General features: G+C 39.1%; 1 long non-coding RNA gene across 7 annotated transcripts in view; it reads left to right on the top strand.

The window, feature by feature from the left end:
- LOC129458509 (uncharacterized) overlaps positions 1-17,588 on the top strand; it is a 77,354-nt gene extending 59,766 nt beyond the window's left edge. For 5 of the 7 annotated variants that reach the window (XR_010114573.1, XR_010114574.1, XR_010114571.1 and 2 more), the window contains 3 exons: positions 3,589-3,696; positions 5,914-6,028; positions 7,326-10,054. This is a non-coding gene — a long non-coding RNA (uncharacterized lncRNA). Of the gene's footprint in view, positions 1-3,588; positions 3,697-5,913; positions 6,029-7,325; positions 10,055-17,154 lie in introns of those variants that run through there. The other 2 variants (XR_010114575.1, XR_010114576.1) reach the window with 2 other exon arrangements.
- Positions 17,589-18,271: the final 683 nt, after the last annotated feature.

The following is an 18,271-nucleotide window of genomic DNA, read 5'->3' as shown; positions in this document are numbered from 1 at the left end:
CTTGTTTATACAATTTGTCAGTTTGTCTGCTGGGTCTATGCTTTTCTTACTGATTCTGAATAGGTCTTTTTTTTTTTTTTTTTTTTTTTTTTTTCTGAGATGGAGTCTCGCTCTTTCTCCCAGGCTGGAGTGCAGTGGCGTGATCTTGGCTCACTGCAACCTCCACCTCCTGGGTTCATGCCATTCTCCTGCCTCAGCCTCCCGAATAGCTGGGACTACAGGCGGGCGCCACCACGCCCGGCTAATTTTTTTGTATTTTTAGTAGAGATGGGGTTTCACTGTGTTAGCCAGGATGGTCTCGATCTCTTGACTTCGTGATTTGACCGCCTCCGCCTCCAAAAGTGCTGGGATTACAGGCATGAGCCACCGCGCCCAGCCGATTCTGAATAGTTTTTTATATAATATGAGTACAAATCTTTTATTCAGTTGTAGATAATTTTCCCTCTTATGTGGCCTGTCTTTTCATTTAGTAGATGGTAATTTGTTGTACAGAAGATTATAATTTTAAGTCAATCAAATTGATTGCTCTTTTGTAGCTTACATTTTCCATATATTTTTAAAAAATTTATTCCCTACACAAAAGGCATAAAGATAAATCTATATTTTCTTCCAAAAGTTTTAAAGTTTTGCTTTTGAAACATTTAGGTGTCTACTCCACCTGAAATTTATTTTTGTGAATGTTATGAGGTAAATATCTAATTTTATTTTTTTCCATATGGATACCCAATTGTCGCTGCCTCATTTATTTAGAAGTCCATCCTTTCCCCGTTGGTTTAAGAATGCCATCTCTGTTGTTTATCAAGTTTCCACATATGTGTGGCTCTGTTTCTGGGTTCTCTAATCTGTTCTGCTTGATTGTTTGTCTATCCCTGTATGAATACCACACTCTTAACTACAATAGTTTTATAACAAGTCTTCATATTTGATAGGGGAAAACTCCCTTCCTCTGTCATAGCTGGCTTTGGCTGTTTGCATTTCCATATTATTCTATAATCAGCTTGTCAAGCTTTTTGTTTCTTAGGAGTCTCGCTGTCATCAGGCTGGAGTGCAATGGTGCAATCTCAGCTCACTGCAACCTCTACCTCCCTGGTTCAAGTGATTCTCCTGCCTCAGTTTCCCAAGTAGCTGGGACTACAGGCATCCACCACCATGCCCAGCTAATTTTTGTATTTTTTAGTAGAGATGGGGTTTCACTATATGTTGGCCAGGCTGGTCTCGAACTCGTGATCTCAAGTGATCCACCCACCTCAGGCCTCCCAAAGTGCTGGGATTACAGGTGTGAGCTACCACGCCTGTCGTGTCTTAGCTTCTTACAACTGTGTTGAAGTATAATTGACGGACAAAAACTGCACATTTTAACATGTACAATTTGATAAGTTTTGACATTAACGTATACCTATAAAATCATCAGCATAATCATGTAAATGACCATACCTCTGGCAGACAGACTATAAGAGGGCCCCCAGTTGCCCCCCCTCCACCTGGTATCCATGCCCTGTGAACCCCACTGTGTGGGCAGGACCCACGGCTTTTTTCTAACCAAAAGAATAAATCACTGCTGTGATTGTTTTATGTAAGAGTGCAATTTCCATCTTGCCAGTAGACTCTCTCCCTTGCTGCCTTTGAAGCAAGCTGCATGCTGTGAGCTGACCTATGGGGATGCCCGCATGGCAAAGAAGTGAGCATGGCCCCTGGCCAATAGCCAGTGAGAAACTGAGGCTCTCAGCCCAACAACCCATAAGGAACTGCACCCTGCCAATCATCATGTGACCTTAGAAGCAGATCCTTCCCCAAGAAAGCGCTGAGATGAGTCTGCAGCCTTGTGAGGAACCCTAGAGCAGAGCACTCAAGCTAAGCCACGCCTAGATTGCTGACTCCTAGTAATTGTGAGATGACAATTGTGTGTTGTTTTAAACAAATTTGTAGTAATCTGTTATGCAGCACTGAAAAACTAGTACAATATCCATTATTCCCAAAAGTTTTATTATGCCTCTTTGTAATCCACCACACCTTTTCCTCCTCGACTCCATCTCCAGGCAACTACTTGTCTGTTTTCTGCTACTATAATTTAATCATCTGGAATTTTATATAAATGGACTCATACAGTATTTACTTTTTAAAAAAATTTTAATTTTACTTTACATTCCAGTTACATGTGCAGAATGTGCAGGTTTGTTACATGGGTATACATGTGCCTTGGTGGTTTGCTGCACCTATCAACCCATCATCTAGGTTTTAAGCCCATATGCATTAGATATTTGTCCTAATATTCTCCCTCCCCTTGGCCCCCACCCCCTGACAGTCCCCAGTGTGTGTTTTTCCCCTGTCTGTATCCATGTGTTCTCATTGTTCAACTCTCATTTATGAATGAGAATACGCAGTGCTTGGTTTACTGTTCCTGTGTTAGTTTGCTGAGAATGATGGTTTCCAGCTTCATCCATGTCCCTGCAAAGGACATGAACTCATCCTTTTTATGGCTGCATAGTATTCCGTGGTGTATATGTGCCATGTTTTCTTTATCCAGTCTATCATTGATGGGCATTTGGGTTGGTTCCAAGTCTTTGCTACTGTAAATAGTGCTGCAGTAAACATACATGTGCATGTGTCTTTATAGTAGAATGATTTATAATCTTTTGGGTATATAGCCAGTAATGGGATTGCTGGGTCAAATGGTATTTCTGGTTTTAGGGTGTGTAGTAGTATCTCTTTGTGATTTTAAATGCATTCGCCTATTGGCTGATGATACTGAGCATCTTCTCATGTGCTTATTTGCCATCCATATATCTTCTTCAGTGAATTGTCTCTTCAAATCTTTTCCTATCTTTTAATTCAGTTGTTTGTCTTCTTATTGAGTTTTAAGGCTTCTTTATACTTTCTAGATACAAGTCTTTTGTTTAATATATGTTTTGCAAATCTTTTCTCCCAGTCTGTGGCTTGCTTTTTATTTTTGTAACAATGTCATTCCAAGAGCAGAAATTTTAAATTTTCTTCTTAACAGAATAATGCCCCACCCCTAAAGATTTCTACAACCCAATCTCTGGGACTTGTGAATATATTACCTTTCATGGCAAAGAGGAATTAAGGTTGCAAATGGAATTAAGATTGTTAAGCTGTCCTTAAAATAGAGAGATTATCCTGGATGATCTGGGTGGGACGAAAGTAGTCACAAATGTCCTGAAAAACAAAAGAAGAAGGAAGAAGAGGAGGTCAGAATGATGTAATATGAGAAGGGCTCAACTAGCCCTTGTTGGCTTTGAAGAGGAAGGAAGAGGGTCACAGCCAAGGAATGTAGGAAGCCTATAGAAACTGGAAAAGGCAAGGACATAGATTCTCTCCTACAGCCTCTAGAAAGGAATTTGGCCCTGCTAACACCTTGACTTTTAGTCCAGGGAGATACATGTCAGACTTCTGACCTACAGACCTGTAAGATAATAAATTTATGAGGTTTTTAAAAGCCACTACGTTTGTATAATTTGTGACAACATCAATAGGCGACTAATACAATTTCAATGATATCCAATATATTGATCTTTAAATTAACTTTTTTTATAAACTTCGTTTTTAAATAAACTTCGTTTATTTTTTTAGAGACAAGGTCTCGCTGTGTCACCCAGGCTGGAGTGCAGTGGTGTGATCATAGCTCACTGTGACCTCGAACTCCTGGGCTCAAGAGATTCTCCCGCCTCAGCCTCCCAGGTAGCCAGGACTATAGGTGTGACCATCACACCTGGCTAATTGTGTGTGTGTGTGTGTGTGTGTGTAGAGATGGGGTCTCAATATGTTGCCCAGGATAGTCTTGAACTCCTAGTCTGAAGCAATCCTCTCACTTTGGTTTCCCAAAATGCTGAGATTACAGGTGTGAGCCACCATGCCCGACCCAAGTTTTCCCTTTATAGTTTGTGCTGCTTCTGCTTGCTTAAGCTAAGGTCACTAAGATTTTCTCCTTTGTTTTCCTCTACAGGTTTATATATTAGCTATTATATTTAGGTCTATGACACACTTTGAATTAATTCTGTATATGATATGAAGTAATTTTTCTTTTTGCATTTAGTTATCCAATGGTTCCAGCACCATTTGTTGAAAAGATTCCTTTTCCTCATTCAGTCATTTAGGTGCCTTTTTTGAAAATCAATTGACCGTATATATGGCTCTATTTCTGGAGTCTGTTCCATTGATTTATATGCCTATCTTTATGCAGATACCACACTGTCTTCCTTATTGTAGCTTTATAATTAATCTTGAAATTAGGTAGTGTAAGTCTTCTTTGTTCTTATTTTTCCTAACTATTTTGACTAGTCTAGGTCTTTTCCCTTTACATACAAATATCTACAAAAAGACTACTGGGATTTTGATTGGGATTGTGTAATATTGTAGGTCAATATGGGGAGAAATGATATCTTAACAATATTGACTCGTTGGATCCAGGAACATGAAATAGTTCTCCATTTGTTCGGGCCCTCTTTGAGCTCTCTCAGCAATGTTTTATACTTTTCAGTGTAAAAGTCTTGCACATCTTTTGTCAAATTTATTCTATTTTCTATTTTTGATGCTGTTAAAATGATACTTAAAACATTTCAATGTCCAGTTGTTTATTGCTAGTATACACAAATACACTTGATTTTACCTTTTATCAAGCAATCTTGTTAAACTCACTCAAAAGTTCTAGTAGTCTTTTTTGTAGATTCCCTAGGATTTTCTACGTAATCTGAAAATACAGAGAGTTTTGCTACCACTACCTTCTTTCCAATTTGTATGCCTCTCTTTGTTTTTCTGGTCTTATTGCATTGGTTAAGACCAAATTGTTGAATTTATCACCATAAAGTTGTCATAATATTCTCTTGTTGCCATTTTAAGGTCTGATGCCTAAAATGATGCCGCCTTCTTCTTCCTCGCTCTTGATATTGATCATTTCTGTCTTCTCTATTTTTTCCCTAATCAATCTGGCTAGAGATTTATCTATTTTATTCATTTTCTTCAGGAATTAGCTTTTGGGCCCATTAATTTTTTTCTATTTTTAAAAGTTTAATTATTTTGTGCTCTTATCTTTATTTCCTTTCTTTGGCTTTAATTTGTGCTTTTTCATAATTCTCCAAGGTAGAAGCTGAGGTCATTGAAAATAAATCTGATATTACCTCTCTAATATTAATGTTTAATGCTACAAATTTTCCTCTAGACACTACTGTAGCTACACCCCATGTAATTGTATGTGTCATGTTTTGTTCAGATTAAAGTATTTTCTAATTTCCCCTGTGAGTTTTTCTTCGACATACGGCTTTTTGAAAAGTGTGTTGCTTAGTTTCCAAATACTTGGGAAGTTTTCAGATATCTTTCTGTTATTATCTAATTAAATTCTCTTGTGACCAGAGAATATATTTTGTATAATTTGAATCATTTAAAATTTATTGTGACTCACTTTATGGCCCAGATGGTCTATTTTGGTAAGTGTTCCATAAGCACTAGAAAAAAATATGTATCCTGTTGCTATATGGAAGAGTGTTCTCAAAATGTCAGTCAGGTCCGATAGGTTAGTAGGGTTGCTCAAGTCTACAATATCCTTGCTATTTTCTGTCTATTAGTTTTATCAATTATTGAAATAGAAATGATGAAATCTCCAACTATAACTGTGGATTTGTCTATTTTTTCTTATATTTCTATCAGATTTTCCTTCATGTATTTTGAAGCTATGGTATTAGGTGCATAAATATTTTTGGATTATTACATTATCTTGAAGAATTGACACCTTTATCATCATGAAATGACTCTCATTATTCCTAATGATATCTCTTGTTCTGAAATCTACTTTGTCTGACATTAGCATAGTCATTACAGCTTTCCTTTGATTAGTATTAATATGGTATATCATTTCTATCTTTTTATTTTTAATCTGCCTTTGCTTTTATTTTATTTATTTAGGAGTTGAAGATCTCACTATGTTGCTCAGACTGGCCTTGAACTCCTGGGCTTAAGGGATCCTCCTGTCTCAGCCTCCTAAGTAGCAGAGACTGCAGGCTCGAGCCACTGTACCCAGGTTTGTCTTTGCCTTTGTATATAACTTGGATATCTTAGAGACAGAAAATAATTGGGTCTTGCTTTTTTTAAAAAAAAGTCCCGTCAGACAGGTGTGGTGGCTCATGCCTGTAATCCTAGCACTTTGGGAGTCCAAGGCAGGCAGATCACTTGAGGTCAGGAGATGAAGACCAGCCTGACCAACATGGTGAAACCCCATCTCTACTAAAAATACAAAAACTTAGCCGGGTATGGTGGCACACACCTGTAATCCCAGCTACTCGGGAGGCTGAGATGGGAGGATCACTGGAACCTGGAAGGTGGAGGTTGCAGTGGGCTGAGCTCTCACCACTGCACTCCAGCCTGGGAGACAGAGGGAGACTCCATCTCAAAAAAAAAAAAAAAAAAAAAAAAGTCCAATCTGACAATCTATGCCTTTTGATTAGAGTGTTAATACTAACTACATTTTATGTGATTATTAACATAGTTGAGCTTAAATCTATTATCTTGTTAATTGTTTCCTATTTGTTCCATCTTCTCTTAATTCCCTTTTTCCTTTTTTGTGTCTTCTTGTTGGTTAATCATTTCTATGATTCTACTTTATCTTCTTTATTAGCATATTAGCAATACCTCCTTGTTTCATTTTTTTCATTTGTTGCTTTAGAGTTTATAGTACACACCTTTAACTTATATAGTCTACTTTCAAGTAATATTTTACCACTTCATGTAAAATATAAGCCCCTTACCACAGTATATTTCTATTTCTGCTCTCCCAGATTTTATGCTATTGTTGCCCTACATTTTGTTTCTATATATGTTGTAAACCTCACAATGTATTACTATTATTTTTCCCTTAAACAATAAATTATCCCTTTTAGATATTTCAATTTAACTTTTTTTATATTTATCTACATACTTACCATTTCCAGAAATTTCTTTTATTTTTTGGTATAAATCCAAATGTCCATTTGGCATCATTTTCCTTTGGTACAAAAAAGCCTTCCTTTAATGCTTCTTATAGTTATGCTGTTGATTTTCTCTCATTGCTTTTGGACATTCTCTTTAACACCAGTTCTTAAAATTCGATTATGATGTCTCTTGATATAGTTTTCTTCATGTTTTTTTTTTTTTTCTGATTGGGGGTTCATTGAACTTCTTGGATCTGCAGGTTTATCGTTTTGTCAAATTCAGAAAAGTTTTAGTCATTCTTTCTCTAAATATTTTTTCTTTTCCCTCTATTGGACTCTGATGGCACGTATATTAGGCAGTCTGATGTTGTTCCTCAGCTTACTGATGCTTTGTTGTTTTCTTTTTTCCAGACTTCTTCTTGGCGTTACATTTTGAATTGTTTCTACTGGTGTATCTTGAAGTTTACTAGTCTTTTCTTCCGGAGTGTCTAAGATGCTGTTCATCTCAGCCAGTATTTTTTCATCTGTAGAATTTAATTCGGTCTTCTTTTATGTTCTCCATATCTCTCCTTATCACGCTCATACATTCTTCTACCTTTGTGAACACATGGAGTATATTATCACTTTTTAATATTCTGCACCACTTAATTCTAGCACCTGTATCATTTCTGTTTCAATCAATTTATTTTTCTTCTTATTCTGGGTCATATTTTCTTTTTGTTTTGCTTTGTTTTCAGACAGGGTCTTGCTCTGTCGCCCAGGTTGGAGTGCAGTGGCACGATCTCGGCTCACTGAAACCTCCGTCTCCCGGGTTCAAGAGATTCTCCCACCTCAGCGTTCCGAGTAGCTGGGACTACAGGTGCACACCGCCACTCCTGGCTAATTTTTGTATTTTTTTTTATAGAGATGGGGCTTTGCCATGTTGCCCAGGCTTGTCTTGAATTCCTGAGCTCAAGCAGTCCGCCCGCCTCGGACTCTTAAAGTGTTGGGATTACAGGTGTAAGCCACCGCGCCCGGCCCTGGGTCGTATTTTCCTGCCTCTTTGTATGCCTGTTAAGGTTTGATTGGATGCCAGATGTGGCTGGAAAGGCCACTCATGATTAGTTACTTCTACTAATTCTCTGACTTCATCTCCTAATCCCCACCCCTCTCAGGACTCTGATTTCTCCACCCCGAACTTCTTGCACACTTCCTCGTTCATTTGCACGTGCTGTCCCCTTTCTCTGGAGCACTCTTCCCTAGGCGGTCCCCATGGGTTTCTCCCTAACTTCATTTGGGTCAAATGTCACATTACCAAAAGCATTCTATCACCTTTCCTTGCTTTATTTACCTTTAAACATCCAGCCATGTTACTTACTGATTGTCTATTTTTACCTCACCACCTACCTCTGCTAAAATGTACCATGACAGCATCACCAAGAACTACTGCCATCAGCTATATAATGAAATTATTTTTAAGCAGCAACAACAGCAGCAGAGAAGAGGGACCAACAGGGCAATGCATCAGAGGGGTCCAGACTGGTAAGCACTGAAAAGTATCTATTGAATCGGACAATTAGGAGGACTAACCTCCTCAAGAGTAAGTTCCTGCAGTTTGCTGGATAAAGGGCATCAGAGCGCCGTGGGCTGGGCTGAGGACATCCTCTCCCTTACAGCCTCCTGGTTCTTCTCTCAGAAAAACTTCTCCTCCTTCCCAGCTCAATCCTATTTACTTATTTTAAAATTTATTGTGTATATTTAAAGTATACAACATGCTGTTATAGGATACACATAGATAGTAAAATATTTACTATAGCAAAGCAAATGAACATCTCTGTCATCTCCCCACATAGTTACTCATTTTTGTTGCTTTTGTGGCAAGAGCAGCTACAATCTAGTCATTTAGCAGGAATCCCAAGTACAGTGCGATTTTATGACCTACAGCCATCATGGTGTACATTAGATCTCTCCACACACCTGTTACCTTGTATCCTCTGACCTACATCTTCCCATTTCTTCCTCCCATTCCTCCCAGCCTGCTTCCACCCCAGTAACTGCTGTTTTATTATCTGCATCTGCACATTTGATTTTGTTTTTAGATTCCATATGTAAGTGACATCATGCACTATATTTTTTTCCTATCTGATGCATTTCACTCAGCATAGTGTCTTCCAGGTTAATCCATGTTGTGCCAAATGACAGGACCTTCTTTTTAAAGGCTGAATAATATTCCATTGTATACAGATGCCACAGTTTTTTAAATCCATTCCTCCATTGACACTTGGGTGGTTCCATATCTTGGCTATTGTGAAGAATGCTGCAGTGAAAATAGGAGTGCAGGTATTTTTAAAAGGTGGTTATTTCATTTTTGGGGGGTATAGTCACAAAACAGAGATTGCTGGGTCTTCTGGTAGTTCTGTTTTTAATTTCTTTAGAAACCTCCATACTGTTTTCCATGATGGCTGCACCAAATCTCCATTCCCACCAACAGTGTACAAGGGTTCCCTTTTCTCCACACCCCTATGACTTTTTGATAATAGCCATCCTAAAGGGTCTAAAATAATATCTCATAGTGGTTTTGATTCACATTTTCCTGATGATTAATGATGTCAAGCACCTTTTCATATACCTGTTGGCCATTTTTATATCTTCTTTGGAGAAATGTCTATTCAGGTCCCTTGCCCATTTTAAAATTAGGTTATTTGTTTTTCTATAATTGAGTTGTGTGTGTACTTTATAAATTTTGGATATTAACCCCTTATCAGATATATGGTTTGCAAAAATTTTTCCCAGTCCTTAAGTTGCTACTTTGTTTTGTTGATTGTTTCCTTTGTCGTGCAGAATCTTTTAAATTTGATGTAGCCCCATTTATTTATTTTTGCTTTTGTAGCCTGAGCTTTTGCTGTGATCTCCAAAAAATCATTGCCAGTTGGATGCGGTGGCTCACACCTATAATCCCAGCAGTTTGGGATGTGAGGCGGGAGGATCACTTGAGTCCAGAGGTTCGAGACCAGCCTAGGCAACATAATGAGACGCTGTCTCTACCAAAAAGAAAAAAGAAAAAGAAAAAAATCATTGCCAAGGCCAATGTCCAGGAGATTTTCCTCCATGTTTTCTTCTAGGAGTTTTACAGTTTCAGATCTTGCATTTAGGTTTTTTTAAAAAAAATCTATTTTGAGTTGATTTTTGTGTATGATGTCAGATAAGGGTACAGTGTCATTCTTTTGCATGTGAAAATCCAGTTTTCCTGGCATCATTTATTGAGAAGACCATCCTTGCCCCATTTTGTCCTCTTGGAACCCTTGACAAAAATGAGTTGACCATATATGTTTGAAATTAGTTCTAGGCTGTCTCTTCTGTTCCATTGGCCTATATGTCTGTTTTTCTGCCAGTACCATACTGTTTTGTTTACTATGGTTTTGTAATATATAGTAATTTTTTACTATATTTTTAAAATTTTAACTTTTACTATGTTTTAAAGTAATTGTTAAATCAAGAAATGTAATGCTTCAGAATGCCTTCAGAATGGCTAATCATTAACAGTTTTCTTTTAGAAACTGTAAGAATTTAACGCAAAAAGTAGTTTGGAAGCACACATTAAGGACTTACTGGAGGAAGTTTCTTTTCCTAAATGTGCCTATAGGACCAGATACAAATCCAGCCCTAAATAACAAATGGAAGATTTCTATTTGTATTTCTTTCTTAGAATTGTTTTGGCTATCTGGGGTCTTTTGTGGTTCTGTATGAATTCTAGGATTTTTTTTCTATTTCTGTGAAGAATGTCATTGGGATTCTGATAAGAATTGTGTCAAGTCTGTATATTGCTTTGGATAATGGGGACATTTTAACAATATTAATTCTTCTGATCCATGAGCACAGAATATCTTTCTATTTGTTTATATCTTTTTCAGTTTTTTTCATTGATGCTTTATAGTTTTCAATGTACAGATCTTTCATCTCCTTGATTAAGTTTATTTCTTTTTTTTTTTTTCTTTTTACTCTTTTTTTTTTTTATTTTTTATTTTTATTATACTTTAGGGTTTTAGGGTACATGTGCACAATGTGCAGGTTTGTTACATATGTATCCATGTGCCATGTTGATTTCCTGCACCCATTAACTCGTCATTTAGCATTAGGTGTATCTCCTAATGCTGTCCCTCCCCCCTCCCCCCACCCCACAACAGTCCCCGGAGCGTGATGTTCCCCTTCCTGTGTCCATGTGTTCTCATTGTTCAATTCCCACCTATGAGTGAGAACATGCGGTGTTTGGTTTTTTGTCCTTGCGATAGTTTACTGAGAATGATGTTTTCCAGTTTCATCCATGTCCCTAGAAAGGACACGAACTCATCATTTTTTATGGCTGCATAGTATTCCATGGTGTATATGTGCCACATTTTCTTAATCCAGTCTATCGTTGTTGGACATTTGGGTTGGTTCCAACTCTTTGCTATTGTGAATAGTGCCGCGATAAACATATGTGTGCATGTGTCTTTATAGCAGCATGATTTATAGTCCTTTGGGTATATACCCAGTAATGGGATGGCTGGGTCAAATGGTATTTCTAGTTCGAGATCCCTGAGGAATCGCCACACTGACTTCCACAATGGTTGAACTAGTTTACAGTCCCACCAACAGTGTAAAAGTGTTCCTATTTCTCCACATCCTCTCCAGCACCTGTTGTTTCCTGATTTTTTAATGATGGCCATTCTAACTGGTGTGAGATGGTATCTCACTGTGGTTTTGATTTGCATTTCTCTGATGACCAGTGATGAGGAGCATTTCTTCATGTGTTTTTTGGCTGCATAAATGTCTTCTTTTGAGAAGTGTCTGTTCATGTCCTCTGCCCACTTTTTGATGGGGTTGTTTGTTTTTTTCTTGTAAATTTGTTTGAGTTCATTGTAGATTCTGGATATTAGCCCTTTGTCAGATGAGTAGGTTGCAAAAATTTTCTCCCATTGTGTAGGTTGCCTGTTCACTCTGATGATAGTTTCTTTTGCTGTGCAGAAGCTCTTTAGTTTAATGAGATCCCATTTGTCGATTTTGGCTTTTGTTGCCATTGCTTTTGGTGTTTTAGACATGAAGTCCTTGCCCACGCCTATGTCCTGAATGGTATTGCCTAGGTTTTCTTGTAGGATTTTAATGGTTTTAGGTCTAACATATAAGTCTTTAATCCATCTTGAATTAATTTTTGTATAAGGTGTAAGGAAGGGATCCAGTTGCAGCTTTCTACATATGGCTAGCCAGTTTTCCCAGCACCATTTATTAAATAGGGAATCCTTTCCCCATTTCTTGTTTTTGTCAGGTTTGTCAAAGATCAGATAGTTGTAGCTATGCGGCATCATTTCTGAGGGCTCTGTTCTGTTCCATTGATCTATGTCTCTGTTGTGGTACCAGTACCATGCTGTTTTGGTTACTGTAGCCTTGTAGTATAGTTTAAAGTCAGGTAGCGTGATGCCTCCAGCTTTGTTCTTTTGGCTTAGGATTGACTTGGCGATGCGGGCTCTTTTTTGGTTCCATATGAACTTTAAAGTAGTTCTTTCCAATTCTGTGAAGAAAGTCATTGGTAGCTTGATGGGGATGGCATTGAATCTATAAATTACCTTGGGCAGTATGGCCATTTTCACGATATTGATTCTTCCAACCCATGAGCATGGAATGTTCTTCCATTTGTTTGTATCCTCTTTTATTTCATTGAGCAGTGGTTTGTAGTTCTCCTTGAAGAGGTCCTTCACATCCCTTGTAAGTTGGATTCCTAGGTATTTTATTCTCTTTGAAGCAATTGTGAATGGGAGTTCACTCATGATTTGGCTCTCTGTTTGTCTATTATTGGTGTACAAGAATGCTTGTGATTTTTGTACATTAATTTTGTATCCTGAGACTTTGCTGAAGTTGCTAATCAGCTTAAGGAGATTTTGGGCTGAGACCATGGGGTTTTCTAGATATACAATCATGTCATCTGCAAACAGGGACAATTTGACTTCCTCTTTTCCTAATTGAATACCCTTTATTTCCTTCTCCTGCCTGACTGCTCTGGCCAGAACTTCCAGCACTATGTTGAATAGGAGTGGTGAGAGAGGGCATCCCTGTCTTGTGCCAGTTTTCAGAGGGAATGCTTCCAGTTTTTGCCCATTCAGTATGATATTGGCTGTGGGTTTGTTGTAGATAGCTCTTATTATTTTGAGATACGTCCCATCAATACCTAATTTATTGAGAGTTTTTAGCATGAAGCATTGTTGAATTTTGTCAAAGGCCTTTTCTGCATCTATTGAGATAATCATGTGGTTTTTGTCTTTGGTTCTGTTTATATGCTGGATTACATTTATTGATTTGCGTATGTTGAACCAGCCTTGCATCCCAGGGATGAAGCCCACTTGATCATGGTGGATAAGCTTTTTGATGTGCTGCTGGATTCGGTTTGCCAGTATTTTATTGAGGATTTTTGCATCAATGTTCATCAAGGATATTGGTCTGAAATTCTCTTTTTTGGTTATGTCTCTGCCAGGTTTTGGTATCAGGACGATGCTGGCTTCGTAAAATGTGTTAGGGAGGATTCCCTCTTTTTCTATCGATTGGAATAGTTTCAGAAGGAATGGTACCAGTTCCTCCTTGTACCTCTGGTAGAATTCAGCTGTGAATCCATCAGGTCCTGGACTCTTTTTGGTTGGTAAGCTATTGATTATTGCCACAATTTCAGAACCTGTTATTGGTCTATTCAGAGATTCAACTTCTTCCTGGTTTAGTCTTGGGAGGGTGTATTTGTCGAGGAATTTATCCATTTCTTCTAGATTTTCTAGTTTATTTGCATAGAGGTGTTTGTAGTATTCTCTGATGGTAGATTGTATTTCTGTGGGATCGGTGGTGATATCCCCTTTTTCGTTTTTTATTGCATCTATTTGATTCTTCTCTCTTTTCTTCTTTATTAGTCTTGCTAGTGGTCCATCAATTTTGTTGATCTTTTCAAAAAACCAGCTCCTGGATTCATTAATTTTTTGAAGGGTTTTTTGTGTCTCTATTTCCTTCAGTTCTGCTCTGATTTTAGTTATTTCTAGCCTTCTGCTAGCTTTTGAATGTGTTTGCTCTTGCTTTTCTAGTTCTTTTAATTGTGATGTTAGGGTGTCAATTTTGGATCTTTCCTGCTTTCTCTTGTGGGCATTTAGTGCTATAAATTTCCCTCTACACACTGCTTTGAACGTGTCCCAGAGATTCTGGTATGTTGTGTCTTTGTTCTCGTTGGTTTCAAAGAACATCTTTATTTCTGCCTTCATTTCATTATGTACCCAATAGTCATTCAGGAGCAGGTTGTTCAGTTTCCATGTAGTTGAGCAGTTTTGACTGAGTTTCTTAATCCTGAGTTCTAGTTTGATTGCACTGTGGTCTGAGAGACAGTTTGTTATAATCTCTGTTCTTTTACATTTGCTGAGAAGAGCTTTACTTCCAACTATGTGGTCAATTTTGGAATAGGTGTGGTGTGGTGCTGAAAAAAATGTATATTCTGTTGATTTGGGGTGGAGAGTTCTGTAGATGTCTATTAGGTCCACTTTATGTAGAGCTGAGTTCAATTCCTGGATATCCTTGTTAACTTTCTGTCTCGTTGATCTGTCTAATGCTGACAGTGGGGTGTTAAAATCTCCCATTATTATTGTGTGGGAGTTTAAGTCCCTTTGTAGGTCACTGAGGACTTGCTTTATGAATCTGGGTGCTCCTGTGTTGGGTGCATATATATTTAGGATAGTTAGCTCTTCTTGTTGAATTGATCCCTTTACCATTATGTAATGGCCTTCTTTGTCTCTTTTGATCTTTGTTGGTTTAAAGTCTATTTTATCAGAGACTAGGATTGCAACCCCTGCCTTTTTTTGTTTTCCAGTTGCTTGATAGATCTTCCTCCATCCCTTTATTTTGAGTCTATGTGTGTCTCTGCACGTGAGATGGGTTTCCTGAATACAGCACACTGATGGGTCCTGACTCCTTATCCAGTTTGCCAGTCTGTGTCTTTTGATTGGAGCATTTAGCCCATTTACATTTAACATGAATATTGTTATGTGTGAATCTGATCCTGTCATTATGATGTTAGTTGGTTATTTTGCTCGTTAGTTGCTATAGTTTCTTCCTAGCCTCGATGGTCTTTACAATTTGGCATGTTTTTGCAGGGGCTGGTACCGGTTGTTCCTTTCCATGTTTAGTGCTTCCTTCAGGAGCTCTTTTAGGGCAGGCCTGGTGGTGACAAAATCACTCAGCGTTTGCTTGTCTGTAAAGTATTTTATTTCTCCTTCACTTATGAAGCTTAGTTTGGCGGGATAGGAAATTCTGGGTTGAAAATTCTTTTCTTTAAGAATGTTGAATATTGGCCCCCACTCTCTTCTGGCTTGTAGAGTTTCTGCTGAGAGATCAGCTGTTAGTCTGATGGGCTTCCCTTTGTGGGTAACCCGACCTTTCTCTCTGGCTGCCCTTAACATTTTTTCCTTCATTTCAACTTTGGTGAATCTGACAATTATGTGTCTTGGAGTTGCCCTTCTCGAGGAGTATCTTTGTGGCGTTCTCTGTATTTCCTGAATCTGAATGCTGGCCTGCCTTGCTAGATTGGGGAAGTTCTCCTGGATAATATCTTGCAGAGTGTTTTCCAACTTGGTTCCATTCTCCCCATCATTTTCAGGTACACCAATCAGATGTAGGTTTGGTCTTTTCACATAGTCCCAAATTTCTTGGAGGCTTTGTTCATTTCTTTTTATTCTTTTTTCTCTGAACTTCCCTTCTCTCTTCATTTCATTCATTTCATCTTCTATCAGCGATACCCTTTCTTCCAGTTGATCGCATCTGCTACTGAGGCTTCTGCATTCTTCGCGTAGTTCTCGAAACTTGGCTTTCAGCTCCATCATCTCCTTTAAGCCCTTCTCTCCATTGGTTATTCTAGTTATCCATTCTTCTAATTTTTTTTCAAAGTTTTTAACTTCTTTGCTATTGTTTTGAATTTCCTCTCGTAGCTCAGAGTAGTTTGATCGTCTGAAGCCTTCTTCTCTCATCTCATCATAATCATCCTCCATCCAGCTTTGTTCCGTTGCTGGTGAGGAACTGCGTTCCTTTGGAGGAGGAGAGGTGCTCTGTTTTTTAGAGTTTCCAGTTTTTTTGGTCTGTTTTTTCCCCATCTTTGTGGTTTTGTCTACTTTTTGTCTTCGATGATGGTGATGTACAGATGGGTTTTTGGTGTGGATGTCCTTTCTGTTTGTTAATTTTCCTTCTACCAGACAAGACCCTCAGCTGCAGGTCTGTTGGAGTTTACTAGAGGTCCACTCCAGACCCTGTTTGGCTGGGTGTCAGCACCGGTGGCTGCAGAACAGCGGATTTTCGTGAGACCACAAATTCAGCTGTCTGATAGTTCCTCTGAAAGTTTTGTCTCAGAGGAGTACCCGGTTGAATGAGGTGTCAGTCTGTCCCTACTGGGGGGGTGCCTCCCAGTTAGGCTGCTCAGGGGTGAGGGACCCACTTTAGGAGGCAGTCTGTCCGTTCTCAGATCTCCAGCTGCGTGCTGGGAGAACCACTACTCTCTTCAAAGCTGTCAGTCAGACAGGGACATTTAAGGCTGTGGAGGTTCTCGCTGAGTTTTTGGTTGTCTGTGCCCTGCCCCCAGAGGTGGAGCCTACAGAGGCAGGCAGGCCTCCTTGAGCTGTGGTGGGCTCCACCCAGTTCGAGCTTCCTGGCTGCTTTGTTTACCTAAGCAAGCCTGGGCAATGGCGGGCGCCCCTCCCCCAGCCTCGTTGCCACCTTGCAGTGTGATCTCAGACTGCTGTGCTAGCAATCAGCAAGACTCTGTGGGCATAGGACCCTCCGAGCCAGGTGCGGGACACAATCTCCTAGTGTGCCGTTTTCCAGGCCCGTTGGAAAAGCGCAGTATTAGGACGGGACTGACCCGATATTCCAGGTGCCGTCTGTTTCCCCTTTCTTTGACTAGGAAAGGGAACTCCCTGACCCCTTGCGCTTCCCGAGTGAGGCAATGCCTCGCCCTGCTTTGGCTCACGCACAGTGCGCTTCACCGACTGTCCTGAACCCACTGTTAGGCACTCCATAGTGAGATGAAACCGGTACCTCAAGCAGAAATGCAGAAATCACCCGTCTTCTGTGTCGCTGGGGCTGGGAGCTGGAGACCGGAGATGTTCCTATTCGGCCATCTTGGTTCCACCCCGATTAAGTTTATTTCTCCCAAGTACTTTATTTTATTTTATTTTTGATGCTATCACAAATAAGATTGTGTTTCTTATTTCTTTTTCAGCTGGGTCATTATTTGTGCATAAAAATGCTGCTAACTGGGGCCAGGCATGGTGGCTCACGCCTGTAATCCCAGCACTTTGGGATGCCTAGGTGGGTGGATCACCTGAGGTCAGGAGTTCAAGACCGGCCTGGCCAACATGGTGAAACCCCATCTCTACCAAAAAATACAAAAATTAGCCAGGTGTGGTGGTGCATGCCTGTAATCTCAGCTACTTGGGAGGCTGAGGCAAGAGAACTGCATGAACCTGGGAAGCAGAGGCTCCAGTGAGCTGAGGTCGTACCACTGCACTCCAGCCTGGACGACAGAGTAAGACTCTGTCCCCCCCAAAAAAAGCTATTGATTTTTAAAAAATGTTAAAAACACATTAATTCTCTAAATCACCTGAAGTTGACTTATATAAGATAATTTCAACAAATAAAATGTTCAATGAAAAATTGTGGTATGCAATGTACTTATGTCATTACAAGTTGAGAAACAAAGATATTTTTTAAATTAACTGTAGGTTTTAGGGAAACATTTATTATACAGTACTACCAAAATAAAAGTGGATCCCTAACAACAGCTCAAATACCCTGTAAAGTATTACGAGGTTAACTATAATTTGTTTTCAGTCATATTCAGAAAATTTAATGTGTTTACTTGCTTGTTGAGTCTTAACCAGTTTAATCTTTTTGGCTTTGGTGATTACCTTTTAGTACCTCTTTCTTTTCCCTAGCTGATTAAGTTTGGCCTATCTATCAACAAAAATCTGCCAGTATCTTTGTGATCACCAGAAAAGCCCTTGAGTTTCCAGTGGTATTTCTTTTTAATTTCTGTAAGTGCACTTATTATTGCTTGAGATCCTCAGGAGTTTTGAATCTAGCCTGGCATTCTGTATCTCCTTCTAGCAAATTAACATAAACAACTCCTGAGATCACTGCCAAAGTATTCTGTACAAAAGCACTTACAACTTTAAAAATGGGTAAAAATCAACCAGGCATGGTGGCTCACACCTGTAATCCCAGCACTTTGGGAGGCCGAGGTGGGCGGATCACTTGAGGTTGGGAATTTGAGACCAGCCTGGGAAACATGGTGAAACCCCATCTTTACTAAAATACAAAAGTTAGCTGGGCGAGGT

This window comes from Symphalangus syndactylus, chromosome 19, assembly GCF_028878055.3.
Source record: "Symphalangus syndactylus isolate Jambi chromosome 19, NHGRI_mSymSyn1-v2.1_pri, whole genome shotgun sequence".
NCBI classification, from domain to species: domain Eukaryota; kingdom Metazoa; phylum Chordata; class Mammalia; order Primates; family Hylobatidae; genus Symphalangus; species Symphalangus syndactylus.
Note: the sequence above shows the minus strand (reverse complement) of the source record. Positions and strands in the feature narration are given on the sequence as shown.